Raw genomic sequence first — 21791 nt, 5'->3', positions numbered from 1 at the left:
TGATAGAGAGTACTGCTGCACCTTGGGAAGGGGTCTTGCTGGGTTCAGGTGAACTTTGTCTGGTTGGCAGGTGCGGCAGGTTATATGGGCTCGTGGTGCCCGAGCACCAGGAATATTCAAGGTTGGGGGCTGTGCTCCACCAATATCTGGAGCTGGGTTTCTCCCCTGGCCCTGCCTGGAGCGGGCCCTGGACCCCGCAGGCCACCCCCCGAGTGCTTCCCCCTACCCCGGAGCTTCCCTGCCTGAAAGAAAAGAGCCCGGTGACGGTGCCTCTCCCTTGCTTGCTTCTGCTTTGCTGCTGGCTGCCGCTGCTTCTGCCTAAGGGCTATCGCACAAGAGCAGCAGGAGGGGGAGGAGGCACACATGTGTTTGGCAGCCCCCCTCCCCTCCCCCGGTAACCACCTGGAGGAGACGCCAAGGGGACTTCCTGCCAGGAGAGGGACATCTGGAGTGGATCTCACTCAACTGAGAAGCTGCTGGGGCTTCGGTGAGTGTTTGATCCTGTGATACACACACACACCCCTGCAGCCCCCACTCCTGCCCAACGCTGGGCAAGGGGCAGCCCCATCCCCCCACCCCCGGTGAGGGGCAGCAGGCTGCAGCACGGGAGGAAGGAAGCCACATGTGATGGCAGTCCCCTCCCCAACCAGCACCCACCCACCCACCACAGGGGAGATGGGTTTCCTAGACCTGAACAGTTGGGGCTTGGGTGAATTTTGTGACCCCTCCCAGCCACCCCCCTGCAGTCCCCACTCCTGCCCCACACTGGGCGAGGGGCAGCCCCATCCCCAGTGAGGCAATGGTGAGGGGCAAGAGCAGGGGAGGCCACACATGCAGGGCCGGCGCTTCCACTAGGCGGTCGCCTAGGGCGGCAGGATTTGGGGGGCAGCATTTTGCCATCCTCGGCGGAAATGAGGCGGCGGGGGACTTTGGTCGAAATTCGGCAGCAGGGGGTCCTTCCTCTCCGGGACCCGCTGCTGACATGCCCCGAAGACTCAGAGCAGAAGGACCCCTGCCGCCGAATGCTCAGAGGAGGAGCGCTGCCGCCTAGGGGAGCAAAAACCCTGGCAGTCCTCCTGCACACGTGATGGCAACTCCCCACCGCCGCTACCCACCATAGGGGAGGTAAGTGGGCTTTCTGAACCTGAGAGAGGCCCTAGGAGCATGTGCAGTGACCATGATGCAGAGTGAGTGTGCTGCGGGGGGAGGAAGAGGAGGAGTCCCTCCCCCAAAGCTTGCGGCTGCCAGTGTGTGTGTGTGTGGGGGGGAAGTCCTCTCTGGCCCTAGCCCTGGGGCAGCCTGTCTGCACCCCAAGTTTCTTATCCCCAGCCCTGCCCCACCCCAGAGCCTGCACCCCCAGGACCCCAATCCTGAGCATCCTCCTGCACTGTGAACCCCTCATCCCAAGCCCCACCCCAGAGCCCTCACCTGAGGGGAAAAACACACAACTTAAAGTTGGTGGTCAGTTTGGAGTATCATTGTGTTTAGCACAATACTTGATTATTTTACACCCTTTGAAGTATATAACTAGTAGTATACAAGTGTTACAAAGTGGGAATGTTCTTAATGTTTTCTCTGAATACTGTGTGGGTGCCTCAGTTTCCCCTATGCAGTTCTTAAAGATCTAGATGGTGGGATAAGGGGGTGTGATTGTTGTAGAGCCCTAGAGGGCCAGTGTGATGCCGTCTGCACAGAGAATGGCTGAAACCCTGCCTCCGGTCAACTGATGGCCTGGGCCGCTCTCCTGCAAGGTGCCCACTGAAGGTGTTGGAGAACAAAGATATCAGGTGGCCTCCTAATGCCTGGAAAAGAGACAAAGGCCAGAGGAGGGAGTGTTAGTGCCTGTGCGGACTTCCGGGAAGCGCATGGTGTGGAAGGGGATGCTGGGATGCTTTAGAACTACTCCATACAAAGCCAGTCAGGACTCTGGGGGAGCCTCCTCTCTCTGAGCAGACTGTCTCCAGAGCAAGAAGCTTCGACCTTCCTGGGTCTCACCACGGAGCATTCAGCATGCCCTTCCACACCGTGCGCTTTCCGCAGCGACTCCGCCCAGGCGGGTCCTGGGACAGCCAGAGGGCCCTGTACCCCAACTCTACAGTCAGACGTGACTCTAAGCCAGCCAGTAAAACAGAAGGTTTATTAGACGACAGGAACACGGTCTAAAACAGAGCTTGTAGGTACAGAAAACAGGACCCCTCAGTCAGATCCATCTTAGGGGGGTGGAGAGCCCAGACCCAAGTTCTGGGCCTCTTCCCATTTCCTGAGCCAGCTCCAAACTGACACTCCCTCCTCTGGCCTTTGTCTCTCTTCTGGACAAGGAGGTCACCTGATCTTTGTCCCCAACACCTTCAGTTGGCACCTTGCAGGGGAAACTGAGGCACCCACACAGTATTCAGGGAAAACATTAAGAACATTCCCACTTCGTCACAACAGGTGCAACAAAATATAATACTGTATATTGAAGCAGGCAAGTGCTGCTTCTGACTTTCCACTTTTAATTGACCCTTGTAATCTTGTGGCACCGATGTGTTGTAGCTTCATTTTATGCTTCATTTTATGCGGGCAGGGGACTGGACTCGATGACCTCTCGAGGTCCCTTCCAGTCCTAGAATCTATGAATCTATACTGGCTTACAGGGCGGGAGCGGGGGGGCACCACCATTTTAGGCACCACCAAAAATTATACAAACCTACTGCCTATGCTGGTTGGGTGGACCCAATGTACCCAACCTGGTTGGCATGATCAGCCCACAAGGAGGGAGGGACCTTAGCCAGCTGTTCCTGTTGCAACGAGAAAGGGCTGGGGTCAGTCTGCTCCTTGGAGCATCCATGTACATTTTAATTTACATAGCAAGTCTCTTTCCAAAAGGTTAACCAGCAAACAAGGACCGAGGAGGAAAGCATGATGGTTAGACAAAGGACCGATAGAAACAGACAGTGGTGAAGAAATTGGGTGGGGAATAGGAGTATTGCCCACCCCTACTGCAGTTTAAATCTAAGCATATGGAATCTTTAGATGGAGCTGAGGGGGTACCCCGAAGAGGCCTTAAAGGGAAGAGAGAGATCTGCTGGCCAGCAGGAATTTGGGAAGGAGCCAATTTCTCCTTTGCCTCTTTCAATTGTGTTTTAATTTTCTTCTGGGAGTCTTTGAGACTCCTCACTTGAGATTCAGGCGCCGTTTTCCTGTTTCTTCATACCAATTGAAATATGCAGCAAACTGACATTGGCCAGAAGCGCACCTCTGAGGTGCACAATCTTGTCAAGGTTGAAACTTTTCCTCTAAGAGAAACTGTAATTTTAAATCTTTCCTATCCCTGGTATACCAATTCCATTTCCCCAGGAACTTGCAAGTAACAGGACTAGCGTGTGCCTTTTGGAGAGACGATGCTCTCTTTGGACCCGCCGGCCCCCATTTTCCCAGCTTTCCCGGTGAGACAGGGATCACCTTGGACCCTCCGGCCCCCAGTATCCTAGGCTTTTCCTGGCAAGATGGGGATCACCTCGGACTCTCCGACCCCTAGGACCTGAATCACTTTCACACGGGTCACTCAGACAGGGAAGGCTTATTTAGGGCATCCACACCTCGCCTACAGCCCCCTTTCAGCAAAGAGCATTGGCTAGTCTCAGAGAGAACGGTGCCGCCTACTCTGTTGCTTCAGGTGAGGTGATCAGATCGCTCAGTGGCTTATCAGACCACCTTCAGGCAGGCACCAGAGACAAGGGAGGAAAGAGGGTGCAAAAAACGGACCATCCGAAGATGGGAACCAGACCTTCCAAAGACTGAGGATAGGGTCACACACTCCTGGACCCAGGCAGACCCCTCGCCGGTCAAGCCTTGCAGAGCGAGACTGCTTCAGTCAGGGCCCTCTCTTTCAGCCCTACTAGTTGTGTTCACTGGGCTTGCATTAGAGACATCTCTGGTCATGAGCTTGTGGGCTTTACAGAGAGCTCTGGGCGTCTTCCTGTGACCCTCACTCACACAAAGTGACACACTCAAACAAAGTCCTAACCAGCCACCCACGTAGATCTTCCCAGGGAAACCAGAAGGGCATCAGGCGTGTTTGGCAGCAAAAGGTCCGGATCCAGCATGCAACTCACCCAAACCCATAGTTTACAGGCAATCCTCCACCAAAACCCAAACAGAGATTTAAAAGGTCTCTTACCTTTCAGATGGGCGCGCTGGGTTCAGTGGGGAACAGTCCACAGTCCTCTGGTCCAGTGGTATGCTGTGGATCCAAGTCACGGCACCAAGAATTGTTGTGGAAAAATTAACCACACTTTGTGTTTGGATCAGAACAGCCTGACACCCACTTTATTATAAGCATGCAGGGGATGACAGCCAAGCTGCCAACTCCCCCTCTCCCGAAAGGGAATACAGAAGCATATATAGCTCAAAACCACAATCAATTACACACACACTGCCTTATTAGTATTTTCCTTATTAGGAATACAGCAAAAACAAGCTTTTCCTGTTATTCACAGTTTGTACTCTTGCAGTTACTAAGTTCCCTAACACTAGCAATCACAGGTATATTTCATAAGACTGGCTATTACAAACTGTTCTGCTTAAATTTTCCATTCTCTCTCTCCTCCTGCCCCTTGTACACATTTTTTAAACCAAAGTTATCTTGGACAAAGGTTGGGCCTACTCAGTTTTCTCCCTACAGTACCTTGGAGGAGTTTTAACCTAAGCTGGTAGAATATAAGCTTAGGGGGTCCTTCATGCGGCTCCCCACCTTCTGCACTCAAAGTGCCAGAGTGGGGAATTTTAGTCTTGACAAAGGGTTAAAGTGGAAATTCTCTATTCTGCATGTCTGTTCTATTACCGACATTTATCAGTCATATGTCAGCTCACTAGGTAAAGAAAACGTATAGACACAAGATCAGTGAGCTTGGCACAAGCTGATCCGGGGCAAAATGACCAAAACGACCACTTTGGAAGGCATCGCGCTGACATCTTGAGTGAATGATTGATGAGAGAATGAACGTGGGGTGATGTCTGGTGGGTACTGTGATGGATTTAGTCACAGAGACCCCCTTGGGACTGTCATCTGATGCAGAAATTACCTCTGAGCCCATTTTCCCCACCAGCCTGGGCCTCCTGAACCCTGTCCTTTTGAGCCAGGCACGCTAGCCTGCTGCAACACAGATCCAGGGTCTCGGCCACACCCCCACAACTGCAGATCTAAACTGAAACCAGATCAGCAGGATTCCTGTCTCCAGCACTCAGACACCCAGCTCCCAATGGGGTCTAAACCCCAAATAAATCTGTTTTACTCTGTTTAAAACAGAGTAAACTGATATTCACCCCCTACATCACTAAAAGAGAGATTTGCACAACTGTTGCCCCCCCCCCACACACACACCAGTAACAATTACTACATTGGGTTTATTAATAAAGAAAAATGATTTTATTAAGTATAAAAAGTAGGATTTAAGTGATTTCAAGTAATAAGAGACAGAACAAAGTAAGTCACAAAACAAAATAAAACAAAACAAAAGACGCAAGACTAAACTTAATACACTAAATAATCAGTTATAAATGCACCCAAGCTGTTATTTCACGTAAAACCCTTCGCAGGTCAGTTACCTTTTCTGACCTGGGTCCAGCCTGTGTTCTCCCACCCCACCAATTACAGTTTTTTTGTTTCCAGGTGCTTTCAGGTATTTCTGTGGGGTGGGGAGGCTGTCTCTTAAGCCAGCTGAAGACTCTCATTGTTTGCTTCCCCCACTTCATATAGAACTTCCCGAAGGCGGGAAACCTTTGTTTGCAATCCCACCCCACTCCACTCTGGAAAAGTCCCAGCTTCAAGATGGATTACAGTACCAGGTGACAATGTTATGCTTATAAAATGCACATGGGATCTTTTTCAGGGGAAAAGGCAATATGCTACATTTATTGAAAATACAGCATAAAAATTAGCAGATTCATTCACATATACACACACACAGGTCCCACAGATGGTCGTATAGTTACCAGTCTGTTGTAGCTCGAGTCAATCTAATGGCCAGTTAGATTGAGCATGAGTGAGGAGCTGGGCTCTGTCAGTCGCGATCCGATGCTCTGAGTCCTTGCAGGACTGAACCCAGAGTTCCATGGAGAAACACCGCATCTTTAGACTTGTAAATTCCCATTCGAGACTACTACAATTACTATCTTCTAGGGTTGTCAAGTAATCAAAAAAATTAATTGTGATTAATCATGCTGTTAAACAATAATAGAATACCTTTTATTTAAATATTTTGGATATTTTATACATTTTGAAATATATTGATTTCAACTGCAACACAGAGTCTTGTGGCACCTTTCAGACTAACAGAAGTATTGGAGCATAAGCTTTCGTGGGTGAATCCACACTTCTTCAGACGCAAGACGTGCCAGAAGACTTTTTGTTGCTTTTTACAGATCCAGACTAACACAGCTATCCCTCTGATACTTAACTGCAACACAGAATACAAAGTGTACAGTGAGCACTTTATATTGTTATTACAAATACTTGCACTGTAAAAAACAAAAGAAATAGTATTTTTCAATTCACCTACTGCAAGTACTGTAGTGCAATCTTTTTATCATGAAAATTGACCTTACAAATGTAGAATTATGTAGAAAAATATCTGCATTCAATAATAAAACAATGTAAAACTTTAGAGCCTACAACTCCACTCAGTCCTACTTCTTGTTCAGCCAATCACTCTGAAAAACAAGTTTGATAACTATTTGCAGGAGATAATGCTGCCCGCTTCTTGTTCACAATGTCACCTGAAAGTGAGAACAGGCATTCTCCTTGCACTACTGCAGCCGGCATCGCAAGATATTTATGTGCCAGAAGAGCTAAAGAGTCATGTGTCCCTTCCTGTTTCAACCACCATTCCAGAGGACATGCATCTTTGATAATGATGGGTTCTAATCGATAACAAACCAAAGCAGAGTGGATCGATGCGTGTTCATTTCCATCAACTGAGTCAGATGCCACCAGCAGAAGGTTGATTTTCTTTTTTTGTGGTTCAACTTCTGTAGTATCCGCATTGCAGTGTTGGTCTCTTAAGACTTCTCAAAGCATGCTCCACACCTTGTCCCTCTCAGATTTTGGAAGGTACTTCAGATTCTTAAACCTTGGGCCGAGTGCTGTAGCTATCTTTAGAAATCTCACATTGTTATTTTCTTTGCGTTTTGTCAAATCTGCAGTGAAAGTGTCCTTAAAATGAACACGTGCTAGGTCATTATCCGTGACGTCTATATTATGAAATATTTGGCAGAATGTGTGTAAAACAGAACAGGGGACGTACAATTCTCCTCCAAGGAGTTCACTCACAAATATAATTTAATGCATTGTTTTTTAAATGAGCATCATCAGCATGGAAGCATGTCCACTGGAATGGTGGCCGAAGCATGAAAGGACATATGCATGTTTAGCATATCTTGCACATAAATACCTTGTATTGCCAGCTACAAACGTGCCATGCAAACACCTTCTCACACTTTCCGGTGACATCGTAAATTAGAAACAGGCAGTATTATCTCCAGTAAATGTAAACAAACTTGTTTCTCTTAGTAATAGGCAGAATAGCACTGAGTGGATTCCTAGGCTCTAAAGATTTTAATTGCTTTATTTTTGAGTGCATTTAGATAACAAAAAATCTATGTTTCTAAGGGTATGTCTACACTACGAGAGTAGTTCGATTGTACTTAAATCGAATATGTGGAATCGATATTACAAAGTCGAACGTGTGTATCCACACAAAGGACAGTAATTCGACTTTGTGAGTCCACACTAATGGGGCAAGCGTCAACATTGGAAGCAGTGCACTGTGGGCAGCTATCCCACAGTTCCCGCAGTCCCCGCTGCCCATTGGAATTCTGGGTCAAGCCCCCAGTGCCTGCTCGGGAAAAAAATGTGTTGAGGCTGGTTTTGGGTAACTGTCATCATCCTACCATCACTCCTGCCCTCCCTCCCTGAAAGCGCCGGTGGGCAATCAGTTCGCTCACTTTTCTGGTGAGTGACAGCGCGGACGCCACAGCAGTGCGAGCATGGAGCCTGCTGCCACCATCGCTGCAGTTATGGCCATTGTCAACACCTCGCACCTTATCATCCACCTTTTCCAGAGGCAGATGCTGAGAAATCGGGCGAGGAGGCTACGGCAGCGCGGTGAGGACATGAAGTCTGATAGTGGCACAGACCTCTCACAAAGCATGGGACCCCACGCCGTGAACATTATGGTGGCAATGGGTCATGTTGATGCTGTGGAACGGCTATTCTGGGCCCAGGAAACAAGCACGGACTGGTGGGACCGCATAGTGCTGCAGGTCTGGGATGAATCACAGTGGCTGCGAAACTTTTGTATGTGGAAGGGAACTTTCCTGGAACTTTGTGAGTTGCTGTCCCCTACCCTGAAGCGTAAGGACACCCGGATGAGAGCAGCCCTGACTGTCCAGAAGCAAGTGGTCATAGCACTCTGGAAGCTTGCAATGCCAGACAGCTACGTCAGTCGCAAATCACTTTGGCATTGGGAAATCTCCCGTGGGGTTTGCTGTGATGCAAGTAGCCAACGCAATCATTGAGCTACTGCTGTCAAAGGTAGTGACCCTTGGAAACATCCAGGTCATCAAAGATGGCTTCGCCACGATGAGATTCCCAAACTGCGGTGGTGCCATAGATGGAACTCACATCCCTATCCTGGGACCGGACCACCAGGCCAGACAGTACATTAACCAAAAGGGCTACTTTTCAATGGTGCTGCAAGCACTGGTGGACCATAGGGGACATTTTACAAACATCAACGTAGGATGGCCGGGCTAGGTTCATGACGCTCGTGTTTTCAGGAACTCTGGTCTGTTTAGATGGCTGCAGGAAGGTATTTACTTCCCGGACCAGAAAATAACTCTTGGGGATGTGGAAATCCCTATAGTGATCCTCGGGGACCCAGCCTACCCGCTAATGCCCTGGCTCATGAAGCCCTATACAGGCGCCCTGGACAGTGAAAAAGAACTCTTCAACTACCGGCTGAGCAAGTGCAGAATGGTGGTGGAGTGTGCTTTTGGACGTCTCAAGGGGAGATGGAGAAGCTTACTGACTCGCTCTGATCACAGCGAAACCAATATCCCCATTGTTATAGCAGCTTGCTGTGTGCTCCACAATCTCTGTGAGAGCAAGGGGGAGACCTTTATGGCGGGGTGGGAGATTTAGGTGAATAGCCTGGCTGCTGATTACACCCAGCCAGACAGCCATGCGATTAGAAGAGCCCAGCGGGATGCGCTGTGCATACGGGAGGCTTTGAAAGCTAGGTTCCACAGTGAGCAGGGTAACCTGTGACTATTAAGTTTGTTTAAAGAGAAGCTGAACCTGCCTCCGTTCCTTTACCCACTTACTGTTGACTATCCTCTTCAGCTCCATACCCCACCCCACCCCCTTCCAACACACATTTAAAAATAAAAGAAATGGAACTTTGTTAATGAACATCGTTTTCTTTATTACGGATTTTGCGGTAAAGTGTTGAAACTGGGACGCAGACTGTGGTGGGGAGCGGGCGTAATGATGGAAAGAACGCTTCTAAACTTGAGGAATGACAGGCTCCTGCTCCTAGAGTGGTCCGCAGTGGTGGACTGGTTGTTTCAATGGAGCCTGCCACCCCTCCTTTTCGGGACTCTGTGGGGGGGGGCTATGTGACTTTGTGGCGGGGGAGGATGGTTACAGATCCCCTGCTGCGTGGCTCTCTGATCCAAGCTAAGGACCGCTGCATAAGATCTCTATCCGCCCTCCCCCGCCACAAAGTCACATTCCCCCCCACCCCCCAGAACATGAAAACCACCTCCCAGACTGACCAGGGTGCCTAGTGACTGCAATGTGTGTGTGACCTTCTGCTGAACCTGCCCCCATGTCTGTACCCTGGAAAAGGTGACTGTCCTCTCCAATTGCCAACCCCTTTCCCCCCTTCAAACACACTCTCCCCTAAAAGAACATGATGGAAACAGTAATTAACAGAAACTTATCTTTTATTAGCAACTACACAGTTAGGGGATGAAACAGGGACGGGGGCTTGAGTGAGGCGGGAAGGAAAGGACTTATCAAATTTTTGGGAATGAGAGCCTTCTGGTACTTGAGCAGTCTGCAGGGGTGGAGTGAGAGTTTTCACGGCCCCTGCCGCCCCTCCTTCTTGGGACTTTGGGTGACGGGGGTATGGGAGTTTGTGGCGGGGGAGGGCGGTTAGAGATAGACTGCAGTGAGGCTCTGTCCTCCTGCCTCCTGTCCTGCAGAACATCCACAAGGGGCCGGCGCATGTCCGTTTGCTCCCTCATTAGTCCAAGCAGCGTTTGAGTCACCTGCTGGTCTTCCTGCCGCCACCTATCCTCCCGTTCGCTGTGTGCTCACTGGTATTGCGACATGTTCTCCCTCCACTGGGTCTACTGGACCGCATCGGCTCTGGAGCAGCCCATAAGTTCTGAGAACATGTCGTCCTGTGTCCTTTTCTTTCTCCGCCTAATCTGCCCCAGCCTCTGTGAGGGGGATGCCAGGGTATTTCGGGAGACATTCGCAGCTGTGGGATGGGAAAAAGGGAGTGAATTGCTCATAAAGATAATTTTTTGTGAACATTGAACATAGTCTTTCTCTGTGAACAAGACCATGCAACAGCACCTATCACATGCACACTCAGGACAAGGTCAAATTTTCGGCCTTCACATTCAGTGCCTGGGGTCTTTCAGTGGAGATCAGACAAGCGGGGCAGGACAGCGGAATTCGGGTAGCAGGCTGACATGGCAAGTCGTAGACTTTTGGCTGCTTAAAACTTAAATTATAGCAGTGCCCTCCTTTCACATTCAAAGCAATGCTCCTATCGTTGGCCAGTTCCATGCTGCTGGCAATCCAGCAAGCATGAACTCTGCCCCTGTCCCCCCCCCCCCGCTCGTGGCTGTCCCCGGGAAAGATCTCTGTATGCTGACCCTCTCCCGCCTCCACCGCGTGGCTGTAAACTGCCGGTGACAGTTCTGTAAAGGAACAGGCAAGCAGTCCCGATAGTAACATTCCCCTAATTCTAAGCAGGTCACCATGAGCGACATCACTCTGCTGATGATTTCTGAGACCGAGAAAGAACCCATGCTGCGTGAAAGCCAGCAAAAACCAGAGCCATATGCCGCCATGCTCTGCAAGGCAATGATCCCAGATTACTTGATGATAGCCTGGCGAGGAAAAGTTTCCTACCACGGAGGACACAATAAGGCCGCTCTCCCCAGGAACCTCATGCAAAGGCTTTCCAATTACCTCCAGGAGAGCTTCATGGAGATGTCCCATGAGGATTTCAGCTCTATCCCCTGACATATAGATCTTCTTTTCCAGTAGCTGCACTGGCAAGGACTAAAAAGTAGAGCGCCTAGGGCAAACTAATCATGATAAACCTGACATTGTTAGATTCTTTTGCAGTAGTTGCACTGCCAAGGACTAAAACGTTAAGCGCCTAGGGCAAACTAATCATGAAAAACCCATTGTTAATATTCCTGTTCTGTTCAAAATAAATGTTTACATGTTTAAAACGCTTACTGACTGATCCTTCCCCTGATTCATGGTCTGGGTTAATGCCTGGGGATGGATCTCTGTGAGGGTGATGAAGAGATCCTGGCTGTCTGGGAAATCAGCGTTGTAAGCGCTGTCGACTGCCTTGTCCTCCTCCTCACCTTCCTCATCTTCCCCATCCGCTAATATCTCCAAGGAAGCGGCCGTCGACAATATCCCATCCTCAGAGTCCACGGTCAGTGGTGGGGTAGTGGTGGCGGCCGCACCTAGAATGGAATGCAGTGCCTCGTAGAAACGGCATGTCTGGGGCTGGGATCCGGAGCGTCCGTTTGACTCTTTGGTCTTCTGGTATGCTTGTCTCAGCTCCTTGATTTTCACACGGCACTGCGTTGCATCCCGGCTGTATCCTCTCTCTGTCATGGCTTTTGAGATCTTCTCATAGATCTTTGCATTCCGTCTTTTCGATCGCAGCTCTGAAAGCACAGACTCATCGCCCCACACAGCGATCAGATCCAAGACTTCCCGATCAGTTCATGCTGGGGCCCTCTTTCTATTCTGAGATTGCATGGTCACCTCTGCTGGAGAACTCCTCATCGTTGCCAGTGCTGCTGAGCTCACCACGATGTCCAAACAGGAAATGAGAATCAAACTGGCCAGATAGGAAAAGGAATTCAAATTTTCCCGGGGCTTTTCCTGTGTGTCTGGTCAGAGCATCCGAGCTCCGACTGCTGTCCAGAGTGTCAACAGAGTGGTGCACTGTGGGATAACTCCCAGAGCTATTAGCGTCAATTTCCATCCACACCTACCCAAATTCGACATGGCCATGTCGAATTGAGTGTTACTCCCCTCGTTGGGGAGGAGTACAGAAATCGAATTTAAGAGACCTCTATGTCGAACTAAATAGCTTCTTTGTATGGACGGGTGCAGGGTTAATTCGATTTAATGCTGCTAAATTCAACATAACCTCCTAGTGTAGACCAGGCCTTAGTTACACTTTCATGATAAACAGATTGCATTACAGTACTTGTATGATGTGAACTGAAAAATACTATTTTTGGTTTTCATGTTTACAGTACAAATATTTGTAATAAAATAATATAAAGTGAGTGCTGTACACTTTCTATTCTTTGTTTGGGTAGAAATCAATATATATATATGAAAACGTAGAAAAACATCCAAAAATATTTAACAATTTTCAATTGGTATTCTATTACTTAACAATGTGAGCCATCGAGATTAATTTTTCTAACCACAATTAATTTTTTTGAGTTAATCATGCGACTTAACTACAATTAATCGACAGCACTACTATCTTCTTCCAAATTCTTAACAATACCAGGTTACATTTGAAAGTTCTGGTCTATATTACTTGGAATGGCCCCAAATACTATTTACACACTTTTATAATTTGTCTCTAAAGGTTGAATGTGGGTCAATTAGCCTGCAAGGTTCTTAACTCTTTCAGGCCAGCTCTCACAGAAGTTTAGATCGTGTGAATTCTCCAATGTTTAATGATGTGTGATCTCTGTGTACAACTTTTGTCACAGTCCAGTACTTATGGAGTCTTGCTCTTGTGTGCATTCTCTGATGTAAAAGAAGGATTGATCAGTTTCTGAAATGTTTCCCATAGTCTAAGCACTTATGGGGTCTCTTTCCAATGTGGATTGCTGGATGTTTAACAATGTTTGACCTCTGTATAAAACTCTTTCCACAGGCTAAGTAGTTATGGGGTCTCTCCCCAGGCGGATTCTCTGATGTAAAACAAGGGCTGGCATCTATTTGAAATGTTTTCCCATAGTCTAAACACTATGTGTGTTTTGCCTTATGTTTAGAAGGGCTGATCTGTTTCTGAAAACTTTCCCAGAGTCCAAGCACTTATGGTCTTCCCCTTGTATGGATTGCCTGATGTTTAACAAGGGTTGAACTCTGTATGAAACTTTTTCCACAGTCAGAGCATTGATGGGGTCTCTCTCCTGTGTGGCCTACTTGATGTCTAATAAGGGCTGACTGCCATATGAAACTTTTCCCACAGTCTAAGCACTTATTGTGTCGCTCTCCTGTGTGGATTGCCTGATGATTAAGAAGGGTTGATCTCCTTATGAAACACTTTCCACAGCCTAAGCACTTGTGGGGTCTCTCTCCTGTGTGGCTTATCTGATGTGTAGTCAGTGCTGAATTCCAATTCAAACAGTTGCTGCCCTCAAAGCATTGATAGGGTTTCTGTCCCGTGTGGCTTCTCCCATGATTATTAAGATCCCAGTGGTTATTGAAGCGTTTCCCACAGTCCGAGCATTGAAGTGATTTATCTCCAGTATGAATTGTCTGAGGCGAAACAAACTGTGGTCCCATAACTGAGGCATTCATCACATTTCTCTTCCTTGGGGGTTGTCTACTGGGCTGTGGGATCCCTGTATCCTTCCCCAAGTATAATAGATTCATACATTTGCTCTCTTGAGTGGTTTCCCAACAGCCTCTGTGACATGTACCAATTTCCACAGGCTTGTCTCTGTTCCAAGCACTGGGAAAAATTCCCTGCAGCTCTTGCCACAAAGGTCCCCTGTGGTTCCCCAAGCCCAGGAACTTCCTGTTGTTGTTTCCCCTCCTTCTCACTCACTGTCTCGTCATCTGCTGGGAGAGAGAGACAATTCAGACAGGCGTCATTGTGCCTGGGAGAAAGAAAGAGGAATAGCACCGAGGGAAAACCCAACATACTAAAGCTGCACAGATGGAGCAATTGGATTCTGCCTCCACTTCCCACCCAAAAATTCACAGGGAAGGAAACTGCTGATTGCAGCCCTGGCCTGGGTGAGATGAGGAAGAACCGAGGGAACTTACTGATAACACGTTTTTGGCATTCTCCACTTTTTCCTTCATTTCCCAGATGGTTTCTGTGTCAGTCCTCAGCTGTGTGGGCACCTCCCAGGATCTCTCTTTCCTCACAGGCCTGGAGATTGGGCACCCACGGCTCTTCCCCTCATTCCAGACAGGTGATCAGGTCAGGTTTGGGAATGGGGAATCTTGTGCAGGGAGTGAAATCAGACCAGATCAGAGTGTGTGGAGGATTGAGAGAGCATCTGTCAGGAAGGACATTCCATGGGTGGTACCTGTCTCTTTGCTGTGTTGGAAGAACATGGAATCCAAGAGGATGGGAACATGGTCACTAAGCCCCCTTGGGGGAGGCAGACATCTGGGGAGGTGAGGGGAATTGTGACACCCCCACTAGGAATTCCTAGGATCTGTGCTCTCTGAGGACCCCGCTGACGCACACCCAGCTATGGAGTTAGACCCTTGCCTATTTCTAAACTTGCAGAGCCCAGTGCCCTCTGCATGGCTGGAGCTGTTACCAAGGAGGGAGGTGAAGAGGGATTCTGTGTGTGAATGAGAAACAACACAGACAGGACAATACATGGCTTCTCCGCCTGGAAAGCTAGCAGGGGGTCAGGTGGGGATCATTTAGTATATCCCATAGGTTTTGACACTCTGGTCTCACTAGAGTGTACAGAGATGCAAGTTTCTCTCACACGGCAGCTATGGATTATGGAACCCATTCCCCTCCAATCTAACTGACCAGGGAAGAACCTGACCAGAGTCAGACATTCAGACCCCACAGCTTCTAATAACCGAGGGGATGGGAATCCCTTACCCAGCGAGGTCACAGTCTCATAGTTCTCCTGCATGATGTCCCTGTAGAGGGCTCTCTGAGCAGGGTCCAGCAGAGCCCCCTGCCCCTGGGTGAAATACACAGCCACCTCCTCGAAGGTCACCAAACCCTAAAACAACAAAGTTTTCAGAGTGGAAGCCGTGTTAGTCTGTATCAGCAAAAAGAACGAGGTGTACTTGTGGCACCTTAGAAACTAACACATTTATTTGAGCATAAGCTTTTGTGGGCAAAAGCCCGCTTCATCAGATGCATGCAGTGGAAAATACAGAAGGAAGATTAGATAGACAGATAGATAGATAGACTGTGACAAAGCTCTGTCCTTAACTCCATGGGTCCTCCATTTCCTGGCAGATTTTGCTAGCCTCAGAGGCTCACCATGACTCTCCACGTAGCCCTTCTCTCTCTAGACACATGAGTCACAGCTTACTCAGCCATTTTCATTATAAGCCAACAAGGAAGTTGAGGAGAAGCAACCCTTCTATAGCTCCTAACATTCATATCTCACTGACTAACTGGGAGGCTTTTAACTAGTTCCAGAGAGCCCTTAATTGGCTTCAGGTGTCCCAATCAATCTAGCTATCTCCACTGACTTCTAGAAGGATCTTAATTGGCCCCAGGTGTCTTGATTAACCTGGAGCAACTGCCATTTGGTTACCATGGTACCAGGGATTTGTTTAGCCTGGGTTAACATACCTGTTCCTCTCCACTTTACTGTAGCCATCTGGCCTTGCCCCCTCACAATACAGAGAACATGAAAAAATGGGGGTTGCCGTACCAATTCTAACGAGACTAATCAATTAAGGTGTGCTATTATCAGCAGGAGAAAAAAATCTTTTGTAGTGATAATGAGGATGGCCTATTTCAAACAGTTGACAAGAAGGTGTGAGTAACAGTAGCGGGAAACTTAGCATCGGGAAATAGATTACAGTTTGTGTAATGACCCAGCCACTCCCAGTCTTTATTCAAGCCTAATTTAAAGGTTTCCAGTTTCCAAATTAATTCCAGTTTTGCAGTGTCTCATTGGAGTCTGTTTTTGAAGTTTTTTGTTGAATAATGGTGACTTTTAGGTCTGTAATTGAATGTCCAGGGAGGTTGAAGTGTTCTCCGACTGGTTTTTGAATGTTATAATGCTTCACGTCTGATTTGTGTCCATTTCTTCCTTTGCTAGGAGACTGTCCAGTTTGGCCAATGTACATGGCAGAGGGGCATTGCTGGCACATGATGGCATATATCACATTGGTAGATGTGCAGTTGAATGAGTCTCTGATAGTGTGGCTGATGTGATTAGGTCTTATGATGGTGTCCCTTGAATAGATATGTGGACAGAGTTGGCAACCGGCTTTGTTGCAAGGATAGGTTCCTGGGTTAGTGTTTTTGTTGTCTGGTTTCTGGTGAGTATTTGCTTCAGGTTGGGGGGCTGTTTGTAAGTGAGGACTGGCCTGTCTCCCAAGATCTGTGAGAGTGAGGGATCATTCTTCAGGATAGGTTGTAGATCCTTGATGATGCGCTGGAGAGGTTTTAGTTGGTGGCTGAAGGTGACGGTTAGTGGCATTCTGTTACTTTCTTTGTTGGGCCTGTCCTGTAGTAGGTGACTTCTGAGTACCCTTCTGTCTCTGTTAGTCTGTTTCTTCATTTCAGCAGGTGGGTGTTGTAGTTGTAAGAACGCTTGATAGAGATCTTGTAAGTGTTTGTCTGAGGGGTTGGAGCAAATGCAGTTCTATCTTAGAGCTTGGCTGTAGACAATGGATTGTGTGGTGTGGTCTGGATGAAAGCTGGAGGCATGTAGGTAAGTATAGCAATCAGTAGGTTTCCGGTATCGGGTGGTGTTTATGTGACCATCGCTTATTAGCACTGTAGTGTCCAGGAAGTGGATCTCTTGTGTGGACTGGTCCAAGCTGAGGTTGATGGTGGGATAGAAATTGTTGAAATCATGGTGGAATTCTTCAAGGGCATCTTTTCCATGGGTCCAGATGATAAAGATGTCATCAATGTAGCTCAAGCAGACAAAAACTGAGGCAGCGTTGTTCTAAGTCAGCCATAAAAATGTTGGCATACTGTGGGGCCATTCGGGTACCCTTGGCAGTGCCGCTGACTTGAAGGTATACATTGTCCCCAAATGTGAAATAGTTGTGCGTGAGGACAAAGTCACAAAATTGAGCCACCAGCTTTGCCGTGACATTATCGGGGATCCTGTTCATGACAGCTTGTAGTTCATCTTTGTGTGGAGTGTTGGGGTAGAGAACTTCTACATCCATAATGGCCAGAATGGTGTTTTCTGGGAGATCACCTATGGATTGTAGTTTCTTCAGAAGTCAGTGGTGTCTCGAAGACGGCTGGGAGTGCTAGTAAAGTAGGGCCTGAGGAGAGAGTCTACATAGCCAGACAATCCTGCTGTCAGGGTGCCAATGCCTGAGACGATGGGGCGTCCAGGATTTCCAGGTTTATGGATCTTGGGTAGCAGATAGAATACCCCTAGTCGGAGTTGTAGGGATCTCTGTACAGATTTGTTCGTGTGCTTTTTCAGGGAGTTTCTTGAGCAGATGGTGTAGTTCCTTTTGGTATGTCTCAGTGGGATCGGAGGATAGTGGCCTGTAGAAAGTGGTGTTGGAGAGTTGCTTGGCAGCCTCCTGTTCATAATCCGACCTATTCATGATGACTGCAGCACCTCCTTTGTCAGCCCCTTTGATTAGAATGTCAGGCTTGTTTCTGAGGCCGTGGAAGGCGTTGCGTTCTGTGCGGCTGAGGTTATGGGGCACGTGATGCTGTTTGTTCACAATCTGAGCCTGTGCAAGTCTGTGGAAGCACTCTGTGTAGAAGTCCACTCTGTCATTTCGACCGTCAGAAGGAGTCCACGCAGAATTCTTCTTCTCGTATTGTTGATAGGAGGTGTGATCGGCGTCGGCCCACCTACCCGCTAGGGGGTGGTGGGGAGCTACGAGGTCACTGGCCGGCCTGGGTCACGCCTCCGTCAGTGGGGAATTAGCGGCGGGGCAGCAGCCAGCCAAGGTCTGTAGCGCGCCCCTCAGACAGGGGAGCGCCGGCAAAGGTCAATAGCGTGCCCCTCAGGCAGGGGAGCGCCGGCAAAGGTCAGTAGCGCGCCCCTCAGTCAGGGGAGCGCCGGCAAAGGTCAGTAGCGCGCCCCTCAGACAGGGGAGCGCCGGCAAAGGTCAGTAGCGCGCCCCTCAGACAGGGGAGCGCCGGCAAAGGTCAGTAGCGCGCCCCTCAGACAGGGGAGCGCCGGCAAAGGTCCCGGTGTGGCTCAGCCGGGTAGGGGAACGCAGGCCCGCCCTACACCACTGCGCTCCAGCCCAGGGCCCCGACAGTGGCAGAACGAGGGTCCCACCACTGGGTCAGCGGGGTCGTCCCGCTACATAGACTCACCACTGTGCAGCTCTGTCCCTGGGCTACTTCCTACCCGATTGCTCGCCCGAATCCCTCTGGTCCCGTGAGTGCATCAGGGTAGTCCGCTGCTGGCAGCTCCGGCTCCCCCTCAGGCTCAGGCTCCTCCAGCTCCTCTGGGTACTCGGCAGCAGGCAGTCCTGGCAGCCCCAGTCCGTCCTCCAGGTGAGGTTTCCACGGGTCCAGGGCCTCCCCTGGTGTGGCAGCAGGCTCTGAAGGGAGCAGCCCACAGTCTGGGTCTGCCTCCCTCCCTGGTGCTGCCCTAACTGAGCTAAGGGCCCCGCCCTTTATACTTCCTGTTCCACCCCTCCCCTTCCGGGGGGTGGAGCGAGCTTGGGCTGGCCCCGCCACTCAGGCTGAGAGAAAGGCACTTTACCCTCAGGTTCGGAGGGAAGCCACCCTGGCTCCCTACAGGAGGGTTCCTTTGGGTCGGTGCACTGTTCAATGGCGTGTTGAAAATATTCCTTGAGTCGGAGACGACAAAAGTAGGCTTCCAGATCACCACAGAATTGTATCGTGTGCGGGCGGGTGGTGGGGCAGAAAGAGAGTCCCCGAGATAGGACAGACTCTTCTGCCGGGTTAAGGGTGTGGTTGGATAGATTAACAATATTGGTGGGTGAGTTAAGGGTACCCTTGTTGAAGCCCCCTGTGGCATGTAGGAGTTTAGATCGTTTACTGCCCTTAATAAGCATCAGAAAATAAACACAGGAGAGAGAACCCATAAGTGTTTGGACTGTGGGAAAGGTTTCACAGAGAGATCAGCACTTCTTACACATCAGACACTTCACACAGGAGTGGGACGTCATAACTTCTTGGACTGTTGGAAAGGTTTCATACTAAGCTCACAACTTATTAGACATCAGAGAATCCACACTGTAGCGAACCCTTTTAAATGCTTGGACTGTGAGAAAAATTGTAACTGTAGCTCAAAACTCACTCAACATGAGAAAATCCACGTGTGAGAGAGACACTATAAACAGTTTGAAAGTTTAATTGGAGCTCTCGTCTTATTGCACACCTCACATTCCTTCTTAAGACAAACCTCAGAATTGCCTCGACTGTCGGAAATGTTTCCTGTAGAAGTCAGCCGTTATAACACATCAAAGGATCCACACAGGAGAGAGACCTCATCAATGCTTGGACTGTGGGGAAAGCTTCATTCAGCGATCACCCCTCATTAAAAGTCAGAGAATCCACAGAGGTATGAGAGAGCCTAGGAATAGCCGGACTGCAGGAAAAGATTCAATTTGACTTCACACCTCAGTGACCCACACAGCAGAGAGGCCTTGAATGCGGGGGAAGCATTAGGTGCTCCCGGAGTATCAAGCATCTAGAAATCTGTACAGGGAAGAAACCGCTGAGATGTTCTCAGTGCGGAAAACGCTCCAAGTGGAGCTAACACCATGTTGGACATCCGAGACTCCCCCACACAGCAGGGAAATTCTCTCAGGGCCCTGACTAGGCCATAGGAATAACCCCATTTCCTCGTTCCCACACACGTCAGGGGCTTTTGGCTCCCAAGCATCCAGCTGCCCATGACTGGGGTGAGGATCCAGCAGCAGCCAAGCATCAGCTGGTCAGTGACCCACTGGCTCTGCCTGGTCTAAGCAAACCCCAGGCAGAGGAGGAGACTCCCCGATCAGCCCCTCCTCCCTGCTGCAGCCCTGGCTGCTGAGCTGATGGGCCATAGGTCGGGGAAGGGAGAGAAAGAAACACCACCAGCCGCTCCCTCTCCCTGGCTGAAGTTCCCCCCTCTCCCCACCCCTGCCAGCCAGGATCCCCCTGCCATGGAGATGAGGAGAAGGACACTTGGGCCAGACCCCACCTTCACTCTAGACACCTGTCCCCAACCCCCATCTTCCACCAGCCCCTGAGCTGGGCTTCCCCACTGACTTGAGCTGTTCCCTTTTGGGCAAGTGTCCCTGGGGGCTGGTAACTCCTCCCCTCCCCAAATCCCCCAGGGTGCTGGACTCTGGGGGAATCAAATGTTAAGGGATCAGGACTTCGGGTTCTGAAGATGTCTCTGGGGATTGAATGGCTGGGGCTGGTGGAGCTTGATATCAGGGGGAACTGGGTGCGGGGGTATCGCGTGTTTGGGGATCATAGGATAAGCGCATTCAGACAGCACCACTGAGAGGCACTGATTCCAACAGGACCTTTTGTCAGAGGCCTGGAGATCCCACCTCTGCCTCCGCAGCATCAGCCTCTGAAGTTCTGGCTAGGCTAGGAGGTGTGGTTGGGATTAGTCAGCAGATCTCTGTGACCCTCCACCAGATTTCCTAGTGTAAACTCACTCTGAGCATCTTATGTGCTGTGACCAGTGTTGCCTCATTTTTTACATCCATGTGTGGAATGAATTTGGTTCTATGCACCAGAATGTGTGTAACCCTTCTGCCCATCTAAGTTGGCAGCAACAAGGGCCGGGTTCTGTATCTAGGGGTTCCGTTTCAATAACGCAATGCAAAACCGGCTCGAGCCCCCACCCAGTGACCTGGGACAATTACATACCACCCCCTGGGCGCCTCTAGGAGGCAATAATTCCCCTTTCGCAAGCACGGAGTCTGAGTGTAACAGAAAATGTTTAATAACATGAGGTAAACAACATCAGCATTAAATTGGAAAAACACCACAAACAGGCTTCATGAGCAAAAAACCCACCCCAGCAAATTGGGCTGTGTCCTTTCCCTTTGGTTCTTGAAACCAGCAACCCAAGAATCACGAAGGTCCCAAAAGTCCAGCAACCCAAGGATCACCAAAGTCCGAAAAGTCCAACAACGCCCCAAAGTCTCTGTCCCTGGTCAGTGCAGCCCCAGAGTTCAAGCGGGGGGTGGGGGGGAGGCACGCAGGGTGTTAAGGAGCACCTTACGTGATCCGAGGCCGACTGGCTGCCTTTCTGGTGGGTTCCGCCGCAGCCTTCTCCACAAGCTGCTCCGCTCCACTCCACTCCACCAGCTGTCCTGTGAGCCGCTCCCGCCATCCACGAACTGCTCTGGCAGCTGCTCCGCTCTGCTCACCGACCTGTGAGCCGCTCAGCTCTGCTCCACTTCAGCTGTTCCTTGGGCCGCTCCCACAAGGCTCCACTCTGCTCCTCCAGCCGCTCCGCTCTGCTCACCGCCCTGTGAGTCGCTCAGCTCCACTCCAACCGTCCCTGTGCGGCTCCACTCTGCTAGCTGCTCCACCAGCCGCTTAGCAATATAGCTTCAGGCTCCCCCACTAGTTAACACAGTC

This window comes from Malaclemys terrapin, chromosome 13 (genome assembly GCF_027887155.1).
Source record: "Malaclemys terrapin pileata isolate rMalTer1 chromosome 13, rMalTer1.hap1, whole genome shotgun sequence".
NCBI classification, from domain to species: domain Eukaryota; kingdom Metazoa; phylum Chordata; order Testudines; family Emydidae; genus Malaclemys; species Malaclemys terrapin.
The sequence above is the reverse complement of the archived record's forward strand: the minus strand, read 5'-3'. Positions refer to the sequence as shown.